General features: G+C 36.8%; 1 protein-coding gene across 1 annotated transcript in view; it reads left to right on the plus strand.

The window, feature by feature from the left end:
• The first annotated feature begins 19,704 nt into the window (after window positions 1–19,704).
• The window catches only part of LOC106669882 (probable E3 ubiquitin-protein ligase HECTD2), a 41,390-nt gene continuing 37,866 nt past the window's right edge, over window positions 19,705–23,228 (plus strand). Inside the window, exon 1 of the mRNA XM_014399714.2 lies at window positions 19,705–19,928. The gene's annotated coding sequence lies outside the window, so the exon portion shown is untranslated. The remainder of the gene's footprint in view (window positions 19,929–23,228) is intronic.

Genomic DNA, 23,228 nt, shown 5'->3' on the forward strand with positions numbered 1-23,228 from the left:
GGTGATTCTCGCGCTTGCCACGGGAAGTGCCTGCACGAACACAAGTGCAAAATCGAGCCTAATAATCAATTAATAAATATTCACAAGCATACACTACATATATATGCTGCACTACTAATAAGACATTAGGTGATAATGATGTGATAATGATGTGTTAATTATAACACAAGGATGTCTTTTTCTTTGTTCATAGACGATCTGCTGGGAATTGAAATGAGCTCTTGATTCCCACTACGGTGTGCATTCTCATCAAGTATCTCATGTATGCCGATGATGTGTTATTTCTGGCAGGATTATCCTATTTGCTTTCTAAAAGTTATCAATGACCTTGGTATTGTGAACGATGAACATAGCACCTTACTGTCATCCTTCATAAATTAAAGGTTATCGTAGGTTGAGTTCAAAGAAAGATCTTCAAAGATCAGGGTGTGGTCGTTGTAAAATAATGCAAATACTCGCGTCTTTAAGTAAATCCACATCCCTCAATAACCATTTCAAGCAGAAAGTCTGTGTGGCAAAGTTTTGAACTGAATAGACTATGTCCAGAAAGAGTAGAAAGAGTTGAACCCTCTGTCTGCCAGTAAAATTTGAAATTTTTAACAGACGACTTTGAAAAATTGCTAAATTTGTTTTATTACAAAACTTTCTTCCATACCTTCAGTATTCCCTAATTATATAGTGTACCTTGATACCTCATGATTAACATATTTTTCTAATTACCCTGCAACTATGTACATAAAGTAATGAATTATCCGACGAACCGTTTACCCAGACACGCAGCTTGTGAGATCATCAAGCGGAATCGTTATTGGTTCAATCACTGGAACGCATTACTGAAGATCTAATTCCACGGAAGAAAGATTCCTCTTGGATAATCCCTATTCTAGGCCAGAAAGCTATTACAGCCTTATGTTGACTGACAACCGGGAAATTTACCTGCTCGTTGCATTTAACTCCCATTTTGTCTCTGCCCCATACTGCCTTCCTCTTCCAATCCTAACTCCCAATCACTAAATTTACCAATAGGGGCACCATAAAATTCATCAAATCCCATCAAACAGTATTATTCCTAATGGCCGTACATCCCCCTTTCTCCCTTTATCTTCAAGTGTTTCTCAAAGCTATAGCATTTACACCGATGATCTCCCCGACTCCATTCAGAATTACGATTACTCCTAAATTGATCAGTCCTACATTTGGCTAGCGCCAGAATTCAGAAAGATCTGAATTTCAAATACGAATGGGCACATAAAACAATAGGAAGTTTAAAGTCATTGTCGGAGGAAGAAGAAAAGCGTCTGAAAAGATTTTCGGCACCTCCCGTATGCCCAGAGGACACCTTTATCCTAACTTTATCCATCCTTTCATAAGAAGTATTTCATAGTCTGCTTCCTTAATAACCCTTATAAACATAAACTTTTATGACCTTACAAAATTTTCCAGTTAGTCCAATTCAAATCTTCCTTACTAACACACGCTCGTTTCCCAATGGCCTATATTCTCCCTCGTTATAAAACCTCCACATTCGAGCGGTACTTCCTAGCTCGACCCACAAATCTGGAATTTTCTTTCTTTGCCAATCCGCAAAGCTGCCTCCTTTACCTCTTTTAAATGCCCGATTGCCTGACCAACAGCTCATCTCCCTCCAAAGAGAGACAACAGAGTCCAACAATATTATTAGGCCCTTTCGCTACTTAAGCGAGCTTTTTTCTCAACTTTTATGTGCCAATGAAAATGTTTTTCCGCGAAGCTGAATGTTCGGTGTACGCGGAGTAGAGGTTCTACTTTATATGAAGTTACTTAAAAGCTAAATAATTAAAAAGAAAAGAATTAAATTTTGTAAATTTTGTTAGGGAGGCTTATAGAAAATATTGAGCCCTTACTTTTTACTTTTTCTTTCGTTCTTTTTCGCTATCTTAACTTTGATTGAAAAGTTTACTTGTTTTTATACCAAAATATTAATTCTACCAATGTATTAAGTGTCGACCTCAAGCAAATGGCGATGAAACATTCTGTAAATTACACTGTAAAATAAAATCTAATTTTTAAATGAAGTATTATTATTTTTATTATTATCAATAAAATAATGGGGGCGGGAGGCGCCGCGGGGCGCAAAACGGTAGACGCGGACACACAGCGCGCAACACTGAGAGAAAAAGCCCCCGGGCGAAAACACAGCCCCCCTACACGACAAACCAACACACAAAAACCGACAAATGGCAAAAACGCAAAAACCCGGAAGCCTGAGAGGACATATGACCCCGCCAACCCCGAACAAAAGTAAAAAAAAAAAAAAAAAATAAATAAAATAATTAAAGGAGGTAAGTCTACTTACATCTTCCCCTTCTTTTCTTGCAGAAAATCTTACTCTGGCGGATTGGGGATCTGATGGATTCGAACTGTCCATTTTTTGTTAATTGAAAATCGTTAACTCTTTAGTCAGATAAGCGAAGCTCCTTTTAAGTACTGATATCAACACAGGCTTATATTGAGCTTCAACTCTTTATTTCCTGTACTTCATTTTTAACCAATTAATCATTTAACATGAAGACCCTTATTTTCGCTGTTCTTATTTTTTCAGCCGCCGTTTCTTCATGGGAATAAAGATGTTAACTGATATTTTGATAATAACAGCGAGAATAGGCGGTCCAGGATACTTTATTTAGGTTGGACGGAATAAATATATCTAAAAGGTCTTGTAGTAGATGCATGTACATATATTAATCAAATATGTCGATCAACAAATTCAATCTAAAATTATATTGATATCTTTATTGTTAATATATATTAATAATTTTCTATTATATTTTTGAAAGATTTCTGAAGTTCCGTTCATTTCATGGCCCATTTTTTGGTCAGTTAAGAAAAATGTTGAATTGATACTTTATCACCCACTAGAATCTCGAGGTTTGTCCATTTCGGCATTCTTTTCGTCACGCTCGTTCTTGGGAAACCCTTTGTAAGCCGGGTCGGCGAACCTACGATTGACGGGAAAAGGCAGCGGGATAAAGGATAAGGGAGGAAAATCTGGAAAAACATCCGGGCCGGCATGATTGGCGGCGGGTGGCTTCGCTCATTTTCACGGTTGGCGTCTCGTACAAACAAGCCTGCAGCTTTTAAAGCAGTTTATATCTCAAAATCAAGGTCGGCCCGAGAACTTTTTCCCTTCTTCTCCTGAATCGTGGGCGATTTACAACATGGTATTAATCTACTACGTGAATCGTGTCTCCGTCCCAGGCCAATACATCTCCTTGGTCCCTCGGGGGAAAGGAAAGGAGACATCTGAATATTCATGAACTACATTTTTCGTTTTCTCTTATCAACACTTTATGTCTGAGGTGAATTATTCGATCGATAATTTATCGTTTGATGAAAACAAGAATTGTATTTTTAAAAAAAACCTTCCATTTTATACAGGATGTTCGGTTACGCGTTTTTACAAACTTTGCCCATAGATTCTACATTCAAAATGGAACCAAAAAGTCCTAATTAACTATGATCCGAATCTCAGCAGTTTCGGAGTTATTCCACTTTTTCTGATTTTTAAGATTTCACGACCTTGCTTCAAATAAACAATTATTACTTCAAAACTAAAAGGTTTTGGACAAATCCGTTGATATCATTGAAAACTAGTTAAATTTACAATGAGATGTGATCAAGAGTAAAGTTGAAAAGGTTGGTGAAATAAGCGTTTTAGTAGCCAGAACATTGAAAAATATTTTTTTTCGAAGTTGAAAAACTTAGTATGACGATTCTAAACTACTATTTCCAAACCTAGAAACCAGCAAATTTTAGAAAATGTACTTCATTTAATATCCTTTTTAGTGGTGTTATTTCTTTTTTAATTAATGTTTTCAAAGATGAAGGAATTGATGGAGGAAAGAGAAAAACCGTGGCTGATGGATTGGTAAGGTGGAAAAAACTTAAGGAAATTTTGAATGAATTTATTAAACTTTTTTTAAAAATTTGGATTCGAAACCGAAATAAAAAAACCTCATTCAAAATTTCCTTATGTATTTTTCCACCTTACCAATCCATCAGTCACGATTTTTCCTTTCCTCCATCAATTTCTTCATAATTAAAAAAATTAATTAAAAAAGAAATTACACCACTAAAAAAGGATATTAAATGGAGCACGTTTTCTAAAATTTGGTGGTCTCTAGGTTCGGAAATAGTGGTTTCGTATCACGTTGTTATGTTTTTCAACTTTGAAGAAAAAAACATTTTTCAAAGTTCTCCCTATTAAAACGCTTATTTTACTAATGTTTACAAGTATAGTATTGATCACATCTTATTGGAAATTTAACCTAATTTTCAATGGTTTCAGCGGATTTGTCGAAAACCTTTTAGTTTTGGAGTCATCATTGTTTATTTGAAGCAAGGTCGTGAAATCTTAAAAAATCAGAAAAAGTGAAGTAACGCCGAAACAGTTGAGATTCAGACCATAGTTAATCAGTACTTTTTGGTTCCTTTTTGAGGGTGGAATCTACTGCCAAAGTTTGTAACACGAGTAGCCGAACACCATGTATATCGACTTTTAGAAAATCCACAAACAATATGTTCTGATTTTCTTCTTTCATCAAAGAAAATCTACTAATTAGAAAATAGAAAACATATTTTTTGTTTTTCTCAAAAAAATTGAAAATTATTGCTAAAATCAAAACACCATGTATGATCATCGATGATTGCGCAGCTGACATCGTGACCTTCCAGTTTTGTCCTTTTCGAAGAGTTGAATAACCTGAATATTAACAAAAGTGCACCGCTTGACAAAATTCTCTGTACAAAAAGAAAAACTGCGGAATAAACAATATCGAATAGAAAAACAACAATAAATTATCTCAACAAAAAGGAACATCAAGGAATTTCTGTCGAAATTTAATTGAATAATTGATAAATTAATCTATTGAATAATTTATCAAAATATTTTACATAACGTGGACAATTTAACAATTTACAAAACCAATTTAACGAAAACAATTTTTACCATTTCTTTTTGTCTATATTTGGATATTTTTAAATTAAACGTAAGTTCACTATTTTCGTGGTCCGCTTGACCAATTAATACAAGACAATTAGTTAAGGTTTTTAGTTGAGATGAAAAAAGTTAATGGCACGAGAGGGATTTTGAAAAATGGCAAAAGGAGGGAAACTCATAAGGTGGGGCTGAGTTGGGAGTTGATGTCCGAGTGGATCGAGGTCACGATAGCTCAAGTGGTAGAGCAGCGGCATATCTAGCCGAAGGTCGTGGGTTCGTATCCCTCTACTGCCATTAACTTTTTTCATCTCAACTAAAAACCTTAATTAATTGTCTTGTATTAAACGTAAGGTTTACCTGTAATTTTGTCCAAAAATCTTGGATTAGTCCAAAGTAAAGTCCAGTAAAGTCCAAAATGTAGGTTTAGCAAAACCATATACCTAACTCGTACAGTCAAATGATTGTTTCATTTAAGAGCAACGAGTAACACATACCCAACACATACCAAAGCATAGACTGCCCACGACGCACAAGAATAACGGGTATGTGTTTTCTGTGTAGATGTGTCATTGCTGTGTGTCGTGTTGAGAGTGGCCCACAGCAATGGCCGCATGACACACAGCAATGACACATCCACACAGAAAACACACACTTTGAGCTCTTATGATGATCTCAATAAAGATCGAAACGTGGGCGCTCGATAAAGAAAATATTTCTCTAAAACCTACGCCACACCAGACCGCATCTCACGATCTTCAAATAATCATACCCATTAACATATTAATATATAAATTTTCTTATTTCCTTCTTCTCTTCAGAAGGTTAAAATCACTATGTTTCGTACTATACAAGGTGTTACAGGGCTAAATGTTAATATTACGATGGGGGATTCACTAAATAAAACGTAATTCAGTGCCGCCAAAACGAGGTTTCTATAAATTCGTTCCTGAGATACTAACATTTTTGTGATTTTAGTCTAAAATCAAATTTTTCACATAAAATCATAATTCTTCCACTTTAGCGGCAACAAATACAAATCTGACCTTTATTTTGCCAACTATATTAAATCGTCCACAAGATAAAATTCCCGTTGACAAATTCGCGCTTCCGAATACACAGTTGCTGCTCAATGAGTAACCAAAGGCAAAACCCGTTTTTTTGAAAATACGCAATTGTGGTTCGTGTAATTACTTATCCATCGAAATTTTCGGGGATTTCACCAAAGTTGCCTTATTTTATGAGTATTCCAAGGGCATACTCACGTTTACATTTTTTATAACTTTTTTTAATGAAATCTCCTTTGCAAGGTTGAAAAACGTGTATCGAACCCAAGGAGAGCAATCCAAGAACATCGTACATATCATATTTTTAATAAAATCATTTATAAGTCGATAACAAAAATATTCATTTTTCTGGTAGCGTGGCTAGCGAGAGACCGGATTTGACCCCATTAGATTTTTACATATGGGGTTCTCTGAAAAGTACAGTGTTCAGCACACTCATGGAAACAAGGGAACAGCTCATAAAGAAAATTGAAATCGTGTGGAATGACATGAGGGAAAGAAGAATGGGAAATGGTTCTGATTTTTGTTACCAACTAATAAATGTTTTTATTCAGTGTATTCTTAAGCGCGAATTTTTCAACGGAAATGCTAGCTTGTGGAAATTTTATTGCAGTTTGCGAAATAAAGGCCAGATTTGTAATTTAATGCGTGTGAAAAAATCTGATTTTAGACTAAAATCACAAAAATTTTAATATCTCAAGAAAGAGTCATGATAGATACCTCGTTCTGGTAGTATTGAACTACATTGCATTTAATGAATCCACCATGGCAGTATGACATTTGACCCTGTAACGCCCTGCATAGTTTTGTAATTCAATTTTTTACGAGGGTATGCAACAGCAGAGGTTATATCAAACATCGGGATGCCTGTTTTTGAAAAAAAAAAAAACAAAAAAAAAAACACATTTGTAAGTATGTCGGGTTCGAATGCCCGGCCGCTGGATTCGAACCCGGGACCTTTACCTTACAGTGATGAGAGCCGTGTCAACGTTAACGGTTGCGGCCACCGACGCCCCTTCAATAAATCGTTATCCAAAATACAATATTAATGCCCAAGGTGTTTGAAAGACTTATTTTATTTTGCCCCAGTTTGACCAATCGCTTCCAGAAGAGCCATTTGGGTGCAGGAACCAACGTTCCCAACAGCTCCACCGGGTAAAAGATCAAATATTGGGCTCATTCGACAACATAATTTGCTGGACTATTTTTGAACACTCCTACAAAAGTATGGATTACTACAAAAATTAAACCATGGGTGACAGTATGTAGTATTTCCCTTTCACTGAATGATGAAGACCCTCAACCAATCTCATCAAATCCGGCGTATCGAAAGGAAAAATAACGGGCGGAACGGCGTATAATATTTTTCGCACGACTTCCGACTAAGAGAGAGGGTTCATAATTATAATATTTTCAAACGTTTGCTTGCAGAATAGGCAACTGAAGTAACTGATAGCGGTTCATACTGAATGCATCAAAGTTAATCGTCGTTTGCATTTCGAACGGCGATTAAATTGAAGCATTAGAGGCAGTAAGTTTACTTGGGATGAAGACAAAAAACTGGCTTGGAAGGAACACGTGTAGGATTTAGTCGCAGTATCAAGGCGCAGAGTTGAAAGCTTGAAACCATTATTAACTGATATTAAACTACTACTGCATGTCCCTAATCAGGCCTATTTTACTATACAGTTGTCCAACTATATAGTTGTCAGCCTCAAACTAGTAGGTGCAAAGAGTCCATACCGTTGAGAAAATGTATTGAGACCTAGCGACAGAGCACCTTGGTTTCCTCGGAAAGTATTTGGACGCACCAAGGTGTTCCAGCGTCAGTCACTTCTCACTCATTCATTAGTGTACACAGTGACGTCTACCTCGATCTGTTGAGACCTGAAGATAGATCGAGGATGTACCTTGGTGCGTCCGGTATTGCCAGCTACACGGTGACCTCAACCTCGAAACTGTTGACACCTGAAGATAGATCGAGGTTGTACCTTGGTGCGTCCGGTATTGCCAGCTACACAGTGACCTCAACCTCGAGACTGTTGAGACCTGCAGATAGATCGAGGGTGTACCTTGGTACGTCCGGTGTTGCCAGCTACAAAGTGACCTCAACCTCGAGACTGTTGGGACCTGAAGATAGATCGAGGTTGTACCTTGGTGCGTCCGGTATTGCCAGCTACACAGTGACCGCAACCTCGAGACTGTTGACACCTGAAGATAGATCGAGGGTGTACCTTGGTGCGTCCAGTATTGCCAGCTACACAGTGACCTCAATCTCGAGACTCTTGTCACCTAGGCACTGCAGCACTATTTTACAATGCTTTAACCTTCTGAACTGTATTTAATTAATTATGTATATAATTTAACATATACAACGTATTCTTCTACCTCCTTTTCTTATACGGAGGAGACAAGAAACTGTGGAAATCACTTTCTAATTTTTCCATTATGAGTACCCAATAGTGTTTTTGAAAGACATTCATTTACTTCTCTATTCTGAACTGTTTGACCCAATTAGACAGTATTTTTTCATACTTTTCGTTTCCAGATCTGTTCTTCGTTCTTATAAATAATTTCATGACAGTTATGTTGAGACCCTCTACCTTTCCTCGAACTCCCAGTTCCCTCCAGCAAACGTGAATCTTTTGAGATTAGATTCCGGCCAGTTTCTGCAATCCAGTTTTAAGTTTCTTAAAAACCTCTTTTGCACAGTTGAATAATGCATAGGTGCATGCATTCCATTGCATCACTCCCCTAAATGTTTTGCAATGTCCTTTCTTTCAAAGGTTATGCTTGGTTTCCTAGAATCTAATAACGTGCGCTTATCTTATATTGGCCTGGGCTTTTACAACAAATGAAAACAAATTTAATTAAAAATTCACATTATTGTCGCTTTTCAAAATGCAGATCTTTCAACAAATAAGTCGAGTGTAAAAGATGTAAGCAGACCCTCGAGGATATAAGCGGGGTGAGGCATGACGTTCACTTCTCTAATTAACGCCAAATTTACCTATTTTCATGCAATATTGCTTGAACTTTGCTTATGGACCAGGTGTAGCTGTGTTACATTAATTAAGGTTTTTAGTTGAGATGAAAAAAAGTTAATGGCACGAGCGGGATTCGAACCCACGATCTTCGGCTAGATACTCCGCTGCTCTACCACTTGAGCCATCGTGACCTCGATCCCCTCGGACATCAACTTCCTATCTCAACCCCACCTTATGAGTTTTCCCTCCTTTTTGCCATTTTGTTATATATACCCTTGACGGCCTGGCGCGACCATGCCTTTTACAATTGTGAGTACATTTTAAAAAAGTTCTACACTTTTTAATTTATATAATAAATTTATAAGTCAACATCTGGCAAGTAAAAAGTGTAAATTTTGATGGTTTAGTAGACGTCATAAAATACGGATATTTTTGAATATAATTGATTCCAAGCGATAAATTAATTTATAACACCAAAATTAATTTATAACTGAGACAGTTTACAGTTGTGCTGGTCTCAAAGTAAGTTCAAAACAAGCCAAGATTTCTTCTGTGTAAGCTTTACAAGAGCAGATCCCATTATCAAGGGTGATCTTCTATAATGATAATAATGACAGTTATGACCACCTCAAGATCTCAAACACAAAAACTTCATAATTATTACCCACACCGTCTAATAATGGGAAATGAAATTTCCCCAGTTTAAAAACCCTTTGTATTCGTACGATTTGTATTCAAATCGGGGTCATTTGAAAAAGAAGAAAAAAATCCGTATCGGAAATTCATCAAGTTATCGATTCTGTAGGCTAAAGGTCGCAGAGGCATTGTCAACTTTTGTCAGACGGCTCCCTGACAGTAAATTATGTAAAGCGGCTTTGCACCTTTTTTCCAGCGATTCGTAAAGCCTTGAAACAATATATGACCTCTAACGGTTTACTCACGGATTAATCTGACTGACCTTCCTTCGGGGCAAACGCTCCTTGCTGCGATAATACGCTGCTAATATTTCTTTTAAGTTTTAATTCAAGGACTCTGTCTTACCATGCAAAACGATTGCTCAGAAGTGGATAATATTTGGCAAAATAAAATTCGTTCCTTCTTCTGCCTTCTATTCGCAGACGCAGGAGTCGAGAAACTCTCTTGACAATAAATTTCTTTTGTCATTAATTACAAAGTTGACCATCGATGACAGTAAACATCGACGTTTGGAGATAAGAAACCCATTGAAAGTTGAACACCAATTTAAAAAAATAAAGATCAACGAGAAAAACAAATGGGTGCGATCAAACAAATTGATCACAAAAGCAATAGATCGAATTTTGAGCAAAAATAAGAAAACCATCGAAAGTTTAATACTAATTTTAAAAAAACTTTTAGTACCACATTTATAACAGATTTAAGTTTTCGTAGTCAATTGACCAAGTTGCTTCTTTCAATCAATTAATTATTCTTTCTAAGGTCTTGGTTGAGATAAAAAAAATCATGTCTCAAGCGGGATTCGAACCCACGACCTTCGGTTAAATACCTACCAGCTAAATAGCTACCACTCGAGCTATCGTGACTTCGATCCTCTCAAGCAAGACCATAGAATGAATAATTATTTGATTGAAAGAAGCAACTTGGTCAATTGACTACGAAAACGTAAATGGTTTAATATTTAAAAAGTAAAAGATGTATCACTTCACGAAACAACTCCCCGTGGCCACTTCATAATTTGCTGAGAATCCAATCCTGATTACACGAAATTTGAAAAATGGCAAAAAGGAGGGATAATTCGAACGGTTTAGGTTGAGATGGAGAGTTGGTGTCCGAGAGGATCGAAGTCCACGATAGCTCAAGTGGTAGGGATAGGGTTAGGGATAAGAGAGGCGGGGACAAGGCCTACTGCACCTCGACCTAAATAGATCAATTGTGCTCCTCTGTTAATTATAACTCTATTATAAACTATAAATAGCCACCTTCAGGCTATTAACCAGCCTCCACATCTTTGCCAGCGGTTCCTTGGTGTAGGACCTTGCTTGTAGTTTTTCTTGACCTATTGATTTGCAAGAACCTGCACCTCCATAGACCTTCGCAGAAACATGAATGTGTTCCGCATTCTCTCCTCTTCCCGGCAGTACCTGCACAGTGTTTCTTCTGTCTGTACTCCTATCCGGTGCATGTGCTTTCTTAAGTGGCAGTGCCCCGTCAGGAGTCCGACCAGAATCCTGGTTCGGTTGCGGTTGCCTTCCAGTAGTTCTTTTGTAAGTTTTGCGGATGGTCCTTCTATGAATCTCTTCGCGTGCCTCATACCAGTGGTATTGTTCCACTAGGTTTTGGACTCATTAAGGATCCATTTTAAGATGTATCCTCTTTTGTGGCAGGCTGCTGGCCGCAGTAGGATTCTGGGCCCATAAAGTCCATGTTGGCTCTCTTTTTGGCCAAGATGTCAGCCTTTTCGTTGCCTCTATGCCCCGAATGTCCAGGGACCCATGCCAGGGTCAAGTCATTAATGTCGCTGACTTCTGTCAGGGCCTCCATGCATTTCCAAACACTCTTTGTCTTCGCCTCGCATGAGGCTAAGGCCCTGAGAGCTGCCTGGCTGTCAGAGAAAATGGCTATCTTCTGGGAATGTATTCCTAGCCTTTTTATTTCTCTGGCAAATTATTCAATTGCTAAGATTTCAGACTGGAAAACTGTGGCATACTTGCCTTGGTTTACTGAAGCTCAGTCTTGGGGATCATCCCAACTACCCCAGCTCCCGTACTCTTGACGGTTTTGGAGCCGTCAGTTTACCAATACGAATTTGCCTTTAGTGGTGTTCTCTTGGCCCATTCTTCCCGTTCTGGTATCAGTACTTTGTACTTCTTGATCGAAGTCGCGATAGCTCAAGTGGTAGAGCAGCGGCGTATTTAGCCGAAGGTTCTAAGACCTTAGAAAGAATAATTTATAACAGACTTTAATTTAAAAATCATTACTGTTTTTTTATGGTAAATTGTTGAACATTGGCTACAAGTACATCGTTAGGCCCATGCAACAAATGTGTATACGTTAATTACAAACACAGTGTATCGAGGCTGACCATGGATTACAATATTCAATGGTTGCCAACGATTACTCAAAACATCGAAGGTTGACCAAACATAACAACCATCGATAGACCAATTTTAAACAACATCGAAGGTTAGCAAAGAATTGGTTGTTGTTGATGAGAACAACGAAATGTTACATAGTGATTTAACAAAATATAAACAAATCCCTTTAAACATTTCAAAAAAATTAACAGAACATTTCAGTTTTGAGAGAATAAACTAACAAACGTAAAAAAATAAACTAAAACGATTTGCATTAATTTTATTTTTATGGTGAACGCAAAGTTTTAAGTATATGAGAGTGTGTTTTGATTGTGATTCGTTTAGCCTATTTAAACGTTTAACCAGCCATAAGATTTACTGCTTATGATTTCAACAAAAAGGTCTTACCATCAGTTATTATTTTTAATTTACTAATGTTCTCGAGTTCACAGACCTCAGACCGCAGACAACTATTTCCTGAGATACTTTTATGGACAGGGGATCGCGTCGCTCTCTCTTCCTCGTCCGCCCAATATTCTCAAAGTACGGGGTACCGACAATCTCGAAACACGAGAAACACATAAGCGGTGTGAAGTGAACGGTTGGATTCGTTTTGAAAAATCGCCTCTCGGTGCAGTTTATGCTTTATTACAGAAATTAGACGTTTCGGTTTCACGCCCTTTCTCAGTGATATAACACAGGAAAGCGGACGTCGTCACGGCGTGTAAATCACATCTAAAACCACAATCTCAAATCATTTTTAATTGTTTCTAATCCAATTAATTCTTATATCGTAATATTCGAAATCAAATATAGGCTACTATGAATAAAATATTATTAAAAAGGACTGCTGAATAGGGCTTTCGTATCACCATATTGATTTACATTTAGAACAAAGAATGATTAGCGAATCACCCTTTATAAGATTATGAACAATGCCAAGTATCCAGAGAATATACAATTTTTTTGGTATTGTGGGTAACACATTAGCCACTCCTCGCGTTGAGACTCCGTGGGGAGTAAATCTTTTTATGTTCGGCTTTAAATTTGAATATTGTTTGACCTTATCCGTACTAAATTATCAAGCGCCGAAATGTTTTGTTGTATTATACACAATGAGGTACACTTTGGCGGGAGAGGTACCCCAGCCTTTATCAAGTTTTTTAAAAAACTCTCCTCTTCCTCCCGACCTTTGGGGGCAGGATCACATGGTCCGGATCTTCTGTCAAGCCGCTGCCACAGTCCAGGATTTCCATCTTCGAAAGAAGATGAGGCAGTTGATTATGGTCAAACGTAGCCCAAAATAGTCGTGATGAAACTCCGAGCACTGCTTACTTTTTGTACCACGATTCGGATATGATAGGTTAGAGATTTGCTAATATCGTCCTTTAATTGTCTGTTTATTTGTTATTTCTGCCACTGTTTCTTGGCGATTTTCCTCAAGTGGGTAGTGACATCCGAAGGGACTAATACTTTCGTTTGTACCCCTTTTTGGGTTGCATCTTTCGCTAATAAATCAACTGCGTCTTGATGACTTTCTTACTACTAACTCTGATGACTTTCCGTGAGGTTTTCCAGTTGGTCCAGGATTTCTTCAAGCATTCAAGTTCCTGCGCCATCAATACACTGATGCTATCGGTGATGATCGCTAGACTTTTCCACGAAGTTCCCCTGGCCCCCGTCATCTTAAGGCCTCCAATACAGATAAGAGAAAATTAAAAACGAATATAGTCAAATGTAACAACGTTGGAAATGTTTTGCAGATACATATTTTACTTTAGTGATCACATTTTACAAGTTTTCGTTAAGGGATTCGGACCGTAATCATATAAGTAATTAAATTAAATAGTTATAGTTTTCGAGTTTGGCCTATTCAATGCAACTCCAGCTCGGTTATGGTTTAAGTGTCGCAATTTGGAAAGGAAAAGTGTTAAGCAGTTGCCCAACTTTACGCTCCCATTGCTCCTGAGCGGGCCGAGAAACAGCCCATCTTGCACAAATTTTCCTTATCCGCTGAAATTAATTTGCCTTCTGTTGCCCAACGTTCGGCAAAAAGGTAAAAAATTCATTCAGGCATCAGAATTTCTTTTTGAAAATAACAAGAGCCATTTGTATTTTCCTAACGGCATATTTTACTCTATACCGTGTGTAACATTACACTGGGATAATCCTTAACAGTAATAATTAAAATAGAGCGACTATTATGTAATAATAGTGTTACGTATATTACATCTCTAATAAATAACATCAATTTATTTAATCTGTAACATTTTAGAGGACATTATATACAATCTCTGTGGTCTCGAGCAAAATGGAAAGATCTTTTGAGGCCAAACTAAACTGACAATTGTTACACGCAAATTTGAAGGTAAGTACGTAACTTTATGTAACACATTTATCATATTTTTCGACTTTCAAATAAAATCAAAAAGAGGGTGATGGAGGTATATCAAGTACTCTACCACCCTAACTGTGTGCATGGTATGTAAATAAGAAAGGATTGTTTAAGAGTGAGAGAGTGAATGGGTTTGCGTGAACTGATTGCGTTGGGGGCTAAAATGACCTAGCTGCTGGTACCTCCCGAAACCAACCTGTGGGATAAGGTGTATGGGTCTTCTTTTAATCCAAAGGTGTATTGTTTGTAGGTGATTGGTGTTCATGGTTTGAGCATTGGTGTGCCATAGGAAATATTGGATGCTGTTGTGCCTGCTGCAACCAAGATGGGTGAGGTACCAACAGTTAAATATCATATATGCCCTTATTATTTATAAAATATACGTATATGGGTTTTCCAGATGAGGTTCCATTTCTGGCTTACATAATTTGGCTTTTCAGCAGAACTATAGCAGCAGTTTTTCCGTTAAATGTTATTTTTCAGATCATGGATTTGTAAAATTAAATAATTGTCTCCAGTTAGATCATTTACATTTTTCATTTTTTTTATAATATTCATCATACCTTTGTCCTAGGATCTGGAGAAAGAGTTCTTAAGTATGTTTAGCTCTTCCAATTTTGACTTACAAATCTCAGTTTCGTAATTTGGCCTTTCAGCAAAACGATAGCAGCAGTTTTTCCGTTAAATGTTATTTTTTAGCTCATGGATATGTACAATTAAATAATTGCCTTCAGTTGGATTAATTACATTTTTTACATTTTTCATTTTTTTTTACAATATTCAGCATGTCTTTGTCCCAGGATGTGGAGAAAGAGTTCTTAAGTATTTCTTTTACTTAATTATTCTTTCTACGTAAGGTCTTAGTTGAGATTAAAAAAGTCAGTGTCACGAGCGGGATTCGAACTCACGACCTTCGGCTAAATATGCCGCTACTCATCCATTTGAGATATCGTGACTTCGATCCTCTCGGACACCAACTCTACATCTCAACCGACAACCGTTCGAATTTTCCCTTTTTTGCCATTTTCAAATGTCGTGTAATCAAGATTGAATTCTCAGCGACTTATGAAGTGAATCGAAGTCACGATAGCTCAAGTGGTAGAGTAGAGGCGTATTTAGCCGAAGGTCGTGAGTTCGAATCCCGCTCGTGACATCGACATTTTTTATCTCAACCAAGTCTTTACACAAAAAGAATAATTAATTGAAAGAAGTACCATTAAAACGTAAATGAATGTTCTTAAGTATGTTTAGCTCTTAAGCTTGAAACTTGTTCTTCGCAAGTTTGCAAGAACTGGCCCAAAGGAAATAGTGAGCGATCAATGCTCAGCTGTGCCACTTCCACTGGCCCAAAGGAAAGTGAAAACTTTTTGAATTGTTTATTTAAGCTTTTTCCGTGTTAGTTATGAAACGTTGACGTGTAACCTTGAATGTTGCATGATCCGCCAAGAGTAAATTCGATCGTCTTAATTATTCCTATACGGACTCTAATGACCTTTTCTACAAAAATGCTCAAAATCCCACTAAGAAGAGCCTGCTCTTATGAAATATTCAAGTCTTGCTCTTGAACAAGGTGGAACAACGGCTTCACGGCCTGATTCATGTCCCTGCAGTGTTGCAGTTTTGGTACGACCTTAACCGCCCTCGACGTCAATCATTTCTTCCAACGGACCATTACCACCCCGGTGCACTACAAAGATTATTTCGATTAACGGCTTAAGACCGAGGTTTAACCTTTTGCCCTGGCCTTCAAGTCGAATTTCCGGAGTGTCTGTTAACTGGGACACTTAATTATTCAAACACATAACTGTTAATAATTTAAGCTTTTAATCTAATACCGTATTTGCAGGTAAAAATAAAACGCTGCTTTTGTAATAAACTGTGAAGAGTCAACTTTTTGACCGTGGAAAAGCCTACGATTATATTAATAAAAATAGATCGGACTTCGGAAACGCTTCCATTCGGTTTGATCGAACCGAATCCATTAGTTTCAACAATAATAGAAAAAATAATGTCGACGGCTCAGGCGTAAATGCTCAAAGTTGTATCCGCCCAACAACCGGATTGGGGATAATATGACAGAAGATTATGGATTTTTTTCACCCCCTGAATAATAAATGTAGTAAAACACATTTTACACATGGCAAATAAATCATGCACCTTTGCCTCGGGCTATTAAAATAAATCATAAAAAATAAATCATTTCGTGTAATAATTTATGAAACAAGGTGTTTTGGGTGAATTTCAAAACTTATTTTTATTGGAAAAAATAATTATAAAATTCAGATTTAAATAATATAAATTTTGAACTAAACTATTCATCCTAACATAAAGTATGGTGCTATTCTTGTGGCGTCGTTTTTGTCTCATGTAAAATTGTTGTGAAACGTGCATTTTTATTCTTCTGTTTTTATATAATGTTTGCGATATTACTATTGTTGATATTATATTATTGAGTATGTTGGTGAGGTATTTTGATAGATTTGATGACCCCAATAAAGATCGAAACGTCGGTGAAAAAATGAATAAAATGGGTTTTTCTAAAATAGATCATTCCTTACCGCGCCTCACTACTCCAACAAATAATTGGTAGTCGGTTGTTTGGCGACCGGTTGTTCAATAATTTTGAAGTAGTGAAGCGCGGTCAGAAATGAAGTATTTTAGAAAAACATCTTTTTTTGCCCACGTTTCGACCTTTATTCGGGTCATCTGGGTGAATTTCAAAACTTATTTTTATTGGAAAAAATAATTATAAAATTCAGATGTAAATAATATAAATTTTGAACCAAACTATTCATCCTAACATAAAGTATGGTGCTATTCTTGTGGTGTCGTTTTTGTCTCATGTAAAATTGTTGTGAAACGTGAATTTTTATTCTTCTGTTTTTATATAATGTATGCGATATTATTCAGTATGTTGGTGAGGTATTTTGATAAATTGTATGACCCGAATAAAGGTCGAAACGTAGGTGAAAAAATGAATAAAAGGTGTTTTTCTAAAATATTTCATTCCTCACCGCTCCTCACTACTCCAACAAATTGTTGCACCAAATGATTGGTAGTCGGTTGTTTGGCGACCGGTTGTTCAATAATTTTGAAGTACTGAAGCGCGGTCAGGAATGAAGTATTTTAGAAAAACATCTTTTTTTGCCGATGTTTTGATCTTTATTCGGGTCTATCACAATCAATCAAATATCCCACCAACATACTCAATAATATCGCAAACATTATATAAAAACAGCATAATAAAATTCACGTTTCACAATAATTTCACACGAAACAAACATGATACCACAAGAATAACACCATACTTTTTGTTAGCATGAAATGTTTGGTTCCAAATTTATATTATTTAAACAATTTTTTGTTCAGTTTTTCTAAGATATTTCATTCCCGACGGTGCTTAACTACTTCTAAATTATTGAACAACCGCTCGGTAAATAACATACATTTGATATAATGGATGGTTTATCCGTCCGATATTAATATCTCCGACTAAACTGGAAATGTCAAGGAAAAGATTCTTACTCTATTCACCCCATTCTATTATATTTGAAAATACAGCAATATTTAAAAAAGTCAGCATGCAAAAAATAAACAAAACTTCTAATGAGAGAGAAAAGACGAACCTAGAAAAGTAATCAGCATCGACCAGTAAAACAAAAACTCTAATATGAATGGTCCCATTTAGTAGAATAATATATTCCACCAGCTAATACTGTCCGCTATCTACATACATGGGCTATACATGGACATACAGCTGGGCAAATGATTAATTGATATTACCATTCTGAGACCCATCTGGAGTTAAGGCATCGGACTTTGAGATTCAACCAAACATTCCTAACTCCAACATATTAATCTTTACAATCCAGCATCTTCGTCAATGCTTTTACCGTTTCAGTTTAGGAATGTCTGCGGTGTATACTGCGTAGAGGTCCTAAGATACTTCCTTACAGTACCCCTGCATATGAGCGATAGCCGGCTGATAGAGAGGAGCCACTTGAAGGATCTGTCGGTTAAGTATCATTTTAGGATTAGGTAGCAGGTAAACGGAATGTCTCCCTTAAGCTTTCAGGGCAGCCTGAGGGTAATACACGATCGAAGGCTTTCTTCACAACTAGAAATAAACCGGACCAGAGAACTCCTTTCGCTCTCAAGAGCAGTCGCGATGGTCCTGCTGAATAGTGAGAACGTATGAATCTAAACTGAAGGTTGTGGTTGAAGAATGGGGAGAATATGTTTAAGCAGGAGTTGTTCTAGGATTTTGCCAATTTTAGGCAACAGATTAATTGCACGGTAGGATGATGGAAGGTTATGAGGCATTTTGAATTCCAGATGATTTTCCAGTGGGAAGTATGTTGTTCTTTTAGGTACCTAGGCGTCGAATGATTTTTTCAATGATCTGGTCGAAATCGGGAGCTTTCTTTAGTGGTAGATATGTTATGATATTCCCATACTTCATTGAGTATGAATAGTTTTGGTAGAAGGGAGAGATATAGAGGAGATGATAAGCCTTGTTCTATGATTCTATTGAGGTTGGAATCATTCAGGTCAAAATGAGTGAAAACTCTGGAAAGATAGGAGGCAAATCAGAAGGCTAGAATCCCAAGCGTCATCTTCTCCTATTTCTTAAAAATTGGAAATTCTATAAAAAAATTGGCAGATGTGTTAGAGTTAAACTGTCATCGTAAAGTTGATTCATAAGCTAGTACATGCATATGATAAATTAAAATTTTATTTTTACTTTTGGACGGCTTAATATGGATTGTATACTGAAAATAGTACAGTCATTCTTCTGACCGCAACCTACGAGAATGGGCGGACCCAATTGGTGACAAACTTTGTACAGCTTACCGACCGAATTGTAGTTAACTTGTTGCGTCGCCACGCGAAACCACTTTCTCAATAAATCTCGACGTTTCGAAATATATTGTTATTTTAATTTTTTATGATTGCATGTTAATGCAACGTTTGTTTTACAAAAGGGTCTAAAATTAGCGGAAAGTTTCTATACCACGTCACCGGTCATTTGTCCGCTAATTCTAAAGGCGAATTCGATATCAAGCAGATATTGTCAAGGTCAATTGACATATTTCGTGCATATCGAATGGGAAAGACGATTCTTCCAGTCCCCTCTCCAATCGGTATAGGTCGGAAATCGTTAAAAACGGCCCAACGGATCAAATCCCGAAGACGGACTTGCTGCTTCGACAGGCGAGACGTCTCGGGCCTTCAGGAGGATGCACACCGCCGAAGAAGCCCACTGGCCGTCGTTCGTGTGCGTGACAAATTGTGAAGTCCACGTCACGGATATATTGATTGTTTAAAGAAAAGGTCGCCCTTCTGCTCAGTACTAGATTGCCATTCGGACACACATGTATAAAAGGATATACGTATAAATATATCGATCCAGTGACGCCCCCGTTGTATAACAGCGATTTTAAATGACAGGTATTTATCTTCGAACCGCCTCCTGTGTTTATTGACCTCACATACAATATTTATGCAAATTGGTCAACGCAGTCGGTAACGATTTTCAATCATAAGCTGAAAAGTGATAAAACAGCTCGAAACAAGAGAACAGACGTAACACCAACAAAGAAAATTGACTATTTGTACATTTTAAACCAAAATTAACCTTATTAATTTTACACAAACAAGAATAAACCTTGTAAAAAAGGATGTTACGTAAGAATAATAATATTTGACTCTGTAAAAATCTAGACGTTCAAACAACATGAAGCCAATATTGCACCATCGTGATTAAAATCACAATCAAACATCATGTGATACTTTATATAATATGCACTACAAGCAGACACACAAATAGTAGATTTTTACAAACACATATAAATATTTATGAGTCTGACTTCCTCCCCAATTAAGCTTCAAATACCATTGTGCAGCGAAATTGTCCACTGTGAAGACCGCTATCAATGCAACTTACAGCAGTTTTATACTAAAAACACAACGTTCCTCTTAAATTTAAATACGGGGTCTTTAAAAGTGTTGTAAGAGTGATTGTGACAGCTTACCATATGTAGATGAAAACAAATACGAAAAATAAAAAAGTCCAGAATTTCTTCCTAAAATGTTATCACTCCTAAAGAACAGAATAAATTATCTCCTGCATGTTAGCGACTGATGGTAGCACTTTATTTATGTACACGCTAAAAAAGCATATTAGGAAAATACTTAAGCTTCTGAAAGAAAGCAGGATGCATACAGGCAAGGGAGTGTACAGAAAATGGGGTTTCTGGTATATAGATCTAAAGGACTTACTAGCAAAACATAATATCACTGCAGAAATAAATTTCATCTTCGAAAGAAAATTGATAAGATTGTGTGTATATATCTTAAGACATACATGATACCACAAGAATAACACCATACTTTATGTTATCATGAAATGTTTGGTTCCAAATTTATATTATTTAAACAATTTTTTGTTCAGTTTTTCTAAGATATTTCATTTCCACTGGCCCAAAGGAAAGTGAAAACTTTTTGAATTGTTTATTTAAGCTTTTTCCGTGTTAGTTATGAAACGTTGACGTGTAACCTTGAATGTTGCATGATNGGGAGGGTTCGGGTTGAAAGGTGTTGGACTAGAGGGTTTATGAAGGTGTCTGTATGTACTTCTTCCGGTTTGAGGACGAATGAGATTTGAAGGTCTGCATAGGGGTTGAATACAAAATAGAGAGCTTGGGCAATGGTTCGAAAGATTTTGGACAAGAGCGACTGAATCTTTGGAGGTTGGTACTGTTGGCTGAACCCCACATGACGATTCCTTCCAGATTGGTTGTAGGAATGTGTAGGCGAGGCTTTGATTTTTAGTGAGAGTTTCTATGTGTGGTATAGTCATGTACCCATATAAGCTACCCATTAGCTACCCAGCTTATATCTATCTGTTCAGTTCTATTCTTTTGAGTCGAGTGTGGGGTTCCATGTTAGTTTTGTGTCGATGTAAAGTCCCAACTAGCGGATGATGTTGCTGGGGGAGAAGTTGAAGACTGCTGGGATTTTGTTGCGTTGAGTTAATCCTCAATTTCGAGCCAGTCTTTCAGGTTTTGGAGGTTCCTAAAGGCCACTACTAAGTTTTATATCGTACTTGTTCTCAGTGTAATAATAGGTGAAAGAATGTAGGCAATGTTTTATCAGCGAATGTTCATTGCTGACAGAATTCAGGGTAAAATGGTTTTAAGATAAAAAGCCTCACTATGTAGGGTGTTATAGAATGGCTAAATAGAAGGGATTGGAATTTATTAATTAGCCAATGCATTTAATTTCACCTTTATTTTTATGCATTTATGCTTCAATGTGTTGCACAGCAGACGAACTAAATGTTCATCATTATTCGGAAAATTGAAAAAAAAAAAAGAAACTCATCGTCTCTCAGGCGATGCGATCCCTACAGGGAACGTAATTCAGCTGCATAGTTGGGTCTGTGTGATATTTGTGAAGTCAAGTCTCTTTTAAACGGTCGTGGGTAGAGTGTACGTGCGTATATTCCAGCCGATATTTCTTCTTCGGTCCTTTTTCCTTTTTAACTGGTATAATGTGTTGAATAGGGGAAATGATGTGTTCATTTGTGTGATTATGAGTTTTGTTGTTGTATTAAATGTATTATGTTTGTAAATTTCTAAGTTTTCGCGTACTGCCCATATTTCGTCTTTTTGTATACCGTGGTCCGTGATTGTTTTCTGTGAGACGAGGCGCATAGTATGATTTTCCATCATTGTCTCTAAACAATCATCTATCTTCGTTGAATTTGTCTTATTTTTCGACATGTTTGCATTATGTACTTCCCTCCGCATAAGCATTGGTGCTCATTCAATTTTTGTCAAGGAGGAGGGTTTTCTCAATAAATATTAGCATGCAGCGTCAAGGGCTTCTAGACAGACTCATTGAAGGTGGTGAAATGCAGAACGCGTCTGAGGATAGGAAGACCTAAATAATCGGTAACCCCCAAATTTCACTACCCTCCTATATTAGTCGGTCTTAAGCAATACTAACAAAGAATTTTTATTTAAAAAAATGTTTAAATTGCGAAACATACTACATTATTCCTTCAGTCGTTCCCCGTTTGATGTAATAATAAGTTAATATGATGAAAATAATTTATAATCTACCAACAAAATTAGGTCGTCACGGATTGACTAAAAGGGAAACATGTTATTTGACCAATGGGCAGTGTTTAATGAGACTAAGAATTTGGCGCTAAGGAGCTATCATTATTACTAGGTTACCACTTTTACCACAAATAATACCTATTTCCATCTCTTATTACCTATGAAAATAACATGGCGCGTTTCTAAATCCGTTACACGTTTTGTTCACTCGTAAAATTAAATTGATTCCCTTTAATAGGCAAGACTTGAAATGTTCAATGTAATATATCATTTTTTATTTGTGATATTGTTACGTAATTTTTAATAGAGAAAATTATATGTGGATATCCATTACACAGTAAATAACAGAAAATTAAAAACTGCATTAAAAATAAAAACAAAATGTAAGAAATTAAATTCATTAGATTTCATGGTCCGATTGACCAAGTAACATCTTTCAATTAATTAATCTTTATGTAAGGTGTTGGTTGAGATAAAAAAGTCAGTGTCACGAGCGGGATTCGAACCCACGACCTTCGGCTAAATACGCCGCTGCTCTACCAGTTGAGCTATCGTGACTACGATCCACTCCAGGTGGGAAGTTGGTGTCCGAGTGGATAGAAGTCACGATAGTTCTCAACTA

This window comes from Cimex lectularius, unplaced genomic scaffold, assembly GCF_000648675.2.
Source record: "Cimex lectularius strain Harlan isolate CLEC.00 unplaced genomic scaffold, Clec_2.1 scaffold76, whole genome shotgun sequence".
Taxonomy (NCBI): Eukaryota; Metazoa; Arthropoda; class Insecta; order Hemiptera; family Cimicidae; genus Cimex; species Cimex lectularius.